The 8,544-nt window shown below is 34.2% G+C and overlaps 1 long non-coding RNA gene across 1 annotated transcript; it reads right to left on the reverse strand.

The window, feature by feature from the left end:
* Positions 1 to 1,156: 1,156 nt before the first annotated feature.
* LOC145585972 (uncharacterized) lies at positions 1,157 to 2,289 on the reverse strand. The gene is made up of 2 exons (XR_014100767.1): positions 1,914 to 2,289; positions 1,157 to 1,387 (listed from the first exon to the last, which is right to left on the reverse strand). It is a non-coding gene; the product is annotated as an uncharacterized LOC145585972 (long non-coding RNA).
* Between the last annotated feature and the right edge of the window lie 6,255 nt (positions 2,290 to 8,544).

Genomic DNA, 8,544 nt, shown 5'->3' on the forward strand with positions numbered 1-8,544 from the left:
AAGTCCTTTTATTCATGTATAACATTGTAAATTCCTTTACACGTTCAAACATTTTATTAAGTCTATACAATAGAACTTAATTCCCAATATGTACTAAGTATTGCCTTTAGCTTAGTCCATTGTCGAAAATACTTTCAAATCTAAGCATTTAGTATTTGACAGCTATTTCACAATAGAGTTCGTAAACTTTTCGTCGGACCTTTATATAATTTACTTTTGCTCCCACTAAACTTCTTATAAGAATTTCTATATTTCTCCATAAGCCAATCCTCTTATTAAATTCATGAGAAAACACGTTCCAATTCTTACATGCAATGCTCCCTTTAATCCCATGACGGATTCCTTGAGCTTGCTTTCAAATCTATCATTACTTAGATTTTCGAAACCCTTAGACTATTTTATAGTCACTTCCAAAATCCTATTTTAGGAAGGCGGTTTTGGAATCTATTTTGCCATATTTCATATGTGCAATTTTGCTAAAATAATCACGAAAAGACTTTAGCATTCCAATTGGTGAATATGTTTTTATTAAAATCAACTCCGTGAATTTAATTGTATCCTTTTCAACCAATTTAGCTATGTATACATATAAATTTCCACATTTGATAGTTTTCTCCTTAAAACTTATTTGCAATCTATGGGTCTTTCACCCTTCATGAAAATTAATCAAGTTTCAAACATCATTTTCAAACATGGATTCTAATTCTGATCTTATGGCCTCTAACCATTATTTGGAATTTGGATTTGTCGTATCTATCTTACAAGGCATTATACACTTACTATCTAATAGTAAATAGTATGCTTGTAAGTCTTAGGTTTATTTCTAACTTACAGTACTACAAAATAGGTCAAAGAGACCCGTCCAAATAAGCCAAAGAGACTGCCTTAGAGGCGGTCTCTAACTAAGCGGTCTCTTTGACAAAGAGACTGCTTTATTAGGGGTGGTCTCTAGAATGAAAAAGTGAGATTTCCTACTAAAGAAAAGCGGTCTCTAGAATAAGAAAAGCGAGAATGTCTATTGAAGAAAAGCGGTCTCTTTTTTTACAAAACTTAAACTGCTTATTGAAGTTAGGCAGTCTCTTTTTTGAGAAAAGAGAAACTGCTTATAGAACTTAACCGATCTTTTCGTGTCATTTAAAAAAATAAAAAAAAAAGCTTATTTAATTTAATATTTAATATTTAAATTTCAAATTATATTTACATTTAACGTTTTATACATATACGAAGTATATGGTACATACAACAAATAACACAACCCAATGTACAAAGTATCAAAAAATCATTAAATCCTAATACGCATCTTCAGCTTGAGCTTCAAATATTCATATCGTGTTGGACGGTGTATTTAGCTTTGAATATGAACTTACCCACTGCACATGCTCATAAGCTGCAATAAAAAAAAGAATTAGGTGAAAAACTCAAAGATCCAACCCAAAAAATTGTAAATAACAACTACCTTCGTCTCAAATCCAAAAATTCAAAGACATAGAAATTAACTTTTCTTAGAAAAACTACTCATTCCAATTAAACTGATAAAATTCATTACTACCAAATAACTTACCAAAAATGAAAGAAAAGCATTAAAAAAAATTAATTATATCAACGAAATAGTTTTCTTCCTAGCCAAACAAATCTAAATCAATGAAATAACATAACCCATCAAAAACAAATATTCAACTTAATAAAAACATCATGTTAACCCTAAAAAATAAATTATACTTGATATATAATTTCAACTTCAAATTCATTGATAATTTCAAGATTCTGATAGTTAGGCATAGAACTAAAAATTGTAACTTTAAGAAATTGTAATCATAATTGTAATCGTAAAATCGATGAAGATGATGAATTGATAATAAATCAAAAAGTCAAATCTAGGAAACAATTAGAAAAAGGAGAAGAAAGAGACTAACTTTGCGATTGAAAAGGAAATCTCCGAGAGCGACGGCACCGACAATTCCGGCGGTGACAACCACAGTGCTGCTGAGCAAACTCCATTTTCTGTATATCATTTTTCCTTTTCTGGGTTTTACTCTCTCACTCCTTGAACTAATTGCCGCCGCAAGGTGATGATGATAGAGGTCTACAGTGGAGTTGTAAGCGGCGGTTGGGCAGCGACGATGAGAGAGAATGGATGAAGGTGAAAGGTGGTTGCATGACTTGCATCAAAATAGAAAGAGAAAATGAAGGGAAGGAAGATACAAGAAAAAGAAGGTTGGAGGCTGGAAGCAGGAAGCTACGGAGTAGGGTTTTAAGGAGGAGGGAGAATTAAAAAAATAAGAGGTCATATCTAATGGAGTAGCTTGGGGTAAAGAGTATTGAAGAGAAACGATATATAAGAAGAATAAAAAAAGGCAAGAGACCGCCTAACTTAATAAGCGGTCTTAAGTTTAGATTCAAAGACCGGTTTTTTAATAAAACAGGTCTCTCTTTTATTAATTTTTTATATATAAAAAAAAGAGACCTGTTATCTTCAATAAAGGGTCTCAATTAATTTTTGACTCTCAAATCTAATACCAAAGGGACCCGTTATTTGTATCATTGGGTCTCCTGAATCAAAGAGACCGGTTATTGAATAAAACGATCTCTTAGTTTGGGTCTCTTTGACCATTTTTGTAGTAGTGTTAGTAGAAAATTTATAGGATTCAATACAAGCCTTTCGTGAATTCTATACCTATATAGGGTTATCGAATCAAACACTGAGTTTCAAGGCGCTTTCAAAGCCCTTTGAGTATCTTGATCTTACTCCAACTTTTCAAAAGTTTTGTGAGTAATGAAGTTCTTTTAAGGCACTTGGAATGTCCTTTTAAGTGTTCTTGATCAAGTATTCTTACGAAGCCCTTTTAAGGTCTTTCGAGATACTCAGTTCTAGTTTGTTGCTAATCTCGATGGATATCGAGTTCATTTTTCTCCCACTTAACGTTTCGGAAATGTGTTACTTTCCAGAAAGACACCACTTAGAACAAAAAACATTATGCTCTCATTAGCTTGTGGAGGTAGTGCCCGTAGTCTCACTTGAAAGCTTACAAAGAGACATGTATATTGTCTTTGGGTAAAATTTCATTGTGAAACAAACAGTTAGCTCCCACTTGAGCTATCTTAGCCTTTTACGAGCCATTAAGCTCCTACTGAACCACCTAGCTCTTGTTAAGCCGTTGAGCTCCCATTGAGTCACTTAGCTCCCACCGAGCCAGTGAACTCCCACTGTGGCTAAGAGTTTTGACATATACTTGAAAAGACATTTAGGAGTTAATTATATCCATAACTGAATATGGTGTCCTTTATTAGCTCTGACATTTTATTTAGTGTAACATTAGTCCTTTGTGCAAATCTTAAGAACTTTACAGGAAGGGATGTGATCCATCATTGTTCGAGTCATTTTTAAATGGCATTGAGGTCTCCGTGAAGACACACTATGTTCTTTGTGGAGTTATTTATGAAAATTTTAATTTCATAACTTTGAGATGGTCACGCTTGGCTCAAGCAAACATCGCTTGATCTAATCTAGACGTTTTGATGTACTGCGAAGTCGATTATGTACTTCACTAAACTCTTGAGCATCCCTGGTCAAGTATGTTCACATTTGATGAATATAGCCATATTCTTTCAAATTCTTTGTGAAACGTTGAAGTAAATGTATCCTCTTTAGCTTTCAGAGTCAATTGTCTATACCAAGAACAATAGCTCTTTACTTTGTCGATTTTTAACAAGTAAGACTTTCTTGTCTTAGAACGATTCCGAATTGATCAACTATCAAGAGCCTATCTAATATAGCCTTGAATACGTTCTGGTAAATGTGACATTTCTAAAGATGTTTGGAACGCAAATCATGCCCATGATTTTTACCTTTTGCCAGTTTATCATGTTAAGAAAACGTTTGCTTATAATCAAGCATTCTTGACTTATGGCTTGGATAACCATGCCATTAAAATATATTTCGCAACTATTGCTCATTGCATGAATGTGAGTCTTTTCGTGTGTAAACGGATTGTTTGCTTATTATGGAACACAATAACCATTTATTTGTTCCAGCCTTAGCTACAAAGGTCTTTAAATAAAGCATATGACCTAACAACTGATGTAGCACCACTTGATTCATTCTATGCTTGTAAGTCGATAAATTTGCTTATCTTCAATGGTTTGAGGTCACTTTCAAAGTGGAACACTCAAACAATATCCTATACTTTGCGAAGATAATGAGTTGTTAAGTTAAGTACAATAATAATAATTCTTTAGTAAAATGGAATCTCATTCCTTTTATTTGTTCCTCGTTTCCTATATTTCTTATCATACAATATCTCATAACCTTACTTTAAGAACCATTTCTTTAATTACCTTGACTTTTATACTTTGTTAAGCATAATTAAGCATCTAGTGCGCCGTCAAACAAAGTTCCATCTTTTCTTTTAGTTCATGATTGAATTACTACATCAATGAGTCTTACTCATCTATGTATTAGGAGAAAATATATTTTAGTTGTCAGTATTGACAATTTGAGTTCGCAACTCAATACTTCATGTTTTATCAAAACTACCTAGTATTTTGAATACATGATGTCTAACCGTCCATTCGGACTTTGTTATAAAATTTATGAGAATTTTATTTTAGAAATGCTTTACCTTCTTTGAGAACCATTCTCAAAGATTTCCTTTACCAATCATAGAAAACAATATAGTTTGATTTGGAATTCTATAAATATAAGTGCAAAGTATAACAATTTATCAAGTAAATAACATAATAAGTTTGAAAATTAAAAGGTGTTCATGCAAATTTTCAATCATATTAAACGTCTTATCCACGCATTAAATTTGTCCCCATTTGGCGAGAATAAGTAGATTCCAAGATCCAAAGAAACAAAGAGTGGTTAAGAATGCTTTGGCTTATCTTAACACTCAATCTCATAAGGTAAGCAACGCTTTGCCTAATAGCTCCAAGCCACTCTTGGTTGAATAAATCGTCGCATCTAATGTTCTTTCAACAATTTATTCACTTTGCCACGACATGTTAGGACTCCATCACTTATATCGTTGAGTACAACCAAAACCAACTTGTATGTGATGTCTTGCTTCGACAAACCCATCAACATACCTTACGTATCCTAGGGAATATTAGTGATGCCTCGCTTTGGCGTAGCCCATCACTACTCTCAATAGGTTGATAAGTGTTGTTTTGGAATGGCAATTTCACTCAATATTTTAGGGACCTAGGGTTTCTATGTTGGTTGATTTAAGTGAACTTAATTAATCATCCCAACATTCAAAATCCTAAACATGCATCTAACATATAATTCATATATAAACTATTATAAATATATATCGAAAACATAAATAAAGATGCATTTGGCAACTAGCATGACCCCTTGAATCTTCAAGTCTTCAAGGGACGACTTTTGCAACTTCATGGCTTTGTCTTCCAAGAACCTCCGTCTTCAAGACATGACCATAATTATGCAAATAGTACAATTAGGACTAATCTAAATATTAAGGTACAAAAATACTCAACGGTACGTAGATCGTATTTAGATTTACAAAAATATATCACAGAACGCAGTCCGTAATTTCTATCCTAATCAGGCCCCACTAGTTGCCATTTTATAAAACCTGTGAGAGAATAAACATTCCATTCACCCATTCACTATTTGTGAATGCCCTTGCATTTTACAACAATAAATCAAGTAACAATGCATAAACACGCAATAACTAGTAACTAATCTAGGTGGTTAATCCGATTAACACGCCTAATTAAAACTAATCAAAGTTGTTTTAACCGATTATGTAAATAAGTGCAATAATAATTGAAACTCCCACAAAATTCCGCATCTTACTTAACTAATCCAATTAATTTAGTCGGTAAAACCCAAAGTTTGCCAAAATTAAAATTTTCCAATGCTGCTCAAAACTGAGGCCTAGCCTCCAAATTTTAATTAAATAAAACAAAATAATTAAAATAATTTAAACGATAAAATCCACAAAATAGCATTGCCTAAAAAATTGGGGCAGCTGGCACGTAGCACACCCACACGCACTCCTCCAACACCAAGCATGCACATTGCTCGCACTACCCGCACCTAGCAGCACCACAAACTGCTCGCACAAGCAGCTGGTGCGCACAGCCATGCTGCCGCAGCACGCTGCTGCTTGGCCAATGTGCTGATGTGCTGCTGCCTTGTAGCGCATCAGCCACGCATGAACGTGTGGCGCGCACCAACCAGCACTAACCTTGGCAGCCATAGGAGGGTTGCAAGGGGTCGGGTGTTGTCTTGGTTTGCGTGCCATACTCTCAGGATCTAAAACCGAGATTTTGCGTGACTAAATAATTAATTCCAAATTGGTTTTAGAATTAATTTAATGAGCAAAATGAAAATTATAACAAGTCCAACTTTAATAAAATTCATTCAAGTGCACTTAACGAAAATTATTTCCAAGAACCATTCTTTAATAAAATTGGTGTTACTTGGTGCAAAAAAAATAAAAGGGCAATTACTCACTATTAATTTAATTAATTTAAATTAATCTTGAGATTTTTACAAAATAAAGGTAGTTTGAAAAATGAACACAAGTCAATAAAAATTCCAACTTTAATACTTGTGAATCCCTGAAAAAATTATATCTTCCAACATGAAGATAAAACAAATTTTTATCACAATTTTCAAACTATATGATTCCAATCAACTTAAAATGATTAAATCAACAAAGTTCAACAAAAATTCATGGAATTTAGTAACTCCAAGTTTCAATCACATAACATAATTAAGGATTGAATCTTTAATACTTAGAAGCCTCAAAAACAAAGATTTCACACTTTAATTAAATTAGTTTGCAATTATGTGAAAAATAAAACCAAACTTTCAAACACAAATTACAACCAATTAATCATGCCTAATGAGGTTTAAAATTGTGTATAATATAAGGATTGAACCAATTACATAACCACCATAAATATGCAATGAATTTTCAAGGTTAGAAAGACTAAAAAAATTTCGTCAAAATGAAAAATCCCTCGAAAAGTGCATTTCTGAACGTTTTTGGGATAAAAACACTGTCTTAAAAGGGTAAAACCATTTTTGAAATTCCTTTTCCATCCAAAATTCACTATTTTTGGGCGAAAATCTGGGTTCGAAAGCTGAAGTCAGCACTAATACAGGATTAAAATTAATAAACCGAGCTACTAATCTAATTAGCAACTTAAAACCAGAAAAATTAAGCCATAAAAACACCTTAAAAAAATATGATTTTAAAAACAAACAAGCGAGGCTCTAATATTGTTGTTGGGGTTTGGTGAGTTTGACTCACCGCGGAAACAAACCCTAAACAAGACCGCACTCGCAATAAATAAAACCATAAAGCATAATTAACTTAATGACAAGATTAGGATAGTAATTATACCTTTGACGCGTGCTTTGTGCGACCTCAAGGGGCTCTTACTTCGAAAGCAAGTCTCAAAAGTACGACGACCTTTAACGGCAGTCCAACCACAACACGACCACCGACAAGGGTCTAATGTCTTGGAGTTAGCAAAGCCCGACCAAAACCCGAGTAATTAATGAGTTCAAAAGTTTTCACAATGGTGATGCCTTTTTCAACTCTTACTCAAGAGAACAATCCCAAGCCATGCCTTGGCTATTTATAAGGAAAGCTTCTTTTTGAATTCCACTCATCTTTCAATGTGGGACTTTTTCACTAAAAGATCCCACATGGAAAGATTGATGAATTCAACCCTTATTTACATAAACCAAGGAATAAGTAAAAAGTGTCACATGGTTAGGTGAGGACCACTTTCTCACTTGGTCCCCAAGGCAACTCACATGCATTGTAAGCTAACCATGTGTCACCCAACCTTGAACCCTAAGTTGGGTTCGGTTGGGCCACTTCCTTTTGGCCTTTTTCCATGACCCGTCTCCCTGGTCCACGGCCCCCTTTGCCACATGTTTTCACAATGAGTTCAAAAGTTTTCACAATGAGTTGATAGTACACAATTTTTGCAAAGTTTCTGCCAGAGTTTTAGGTTAATTTATGTCTTTTTTTAGCCTCGTATTAAGCCTCTATTTATATGAAATGGACGCGTTTAGGGTTTTGAACGTTTTGCTGCAGCAGGAGCCGCGTGCATCTGAATGTGTTGCGCACGGTAGCCCAGCGCAAGTAATTTAAATGCACTATATGGGCAGCACAACTGAACGTCTTGAGCGCGGTATTATGGTAAGATTTGATTTTATATTTTTATGAAATTCTAAATCTTTCGCAAGCGCATAACTAGCAGTGGCACTAGGTGTCACTCGTTGCTGATTATGTTGCGCGTGCCAGACCAGCGCGACTCATTGAGTTGCGCACGGATTTCTTTGCGGAAACATTGATTTTTAACCTATAGGTGCCTTAAATTCTGTCATAATTAGGTTTTAACCTCGGGCTTAAGCCTAATTATGATCAAGCTTAGTTATTTTGGACCGTAATTCATTTTGTTTTGGGTTAGGCTAGTCATTTTGCATTCTTGTGAATTAATTAGTTGTCCATATGCATTCTTCACGTTGATCCAACACAACGGTGGTTT

The sequence above is a fragment of the Chenopodium album genome, chromosome 2, assembly GCF_948465745.1.
Source record: "Chenopodium album chromosome 2, dcCheAlbu1.1, whole genome shotgun sequence".
Classification (NCBI taxonomy): Eukaryota; Viridiplantae; Streptophyta; class Magnoliopsida; order Caryophyllales; family Amaranthaceae; genus Chenopodium; species Chenopodium album.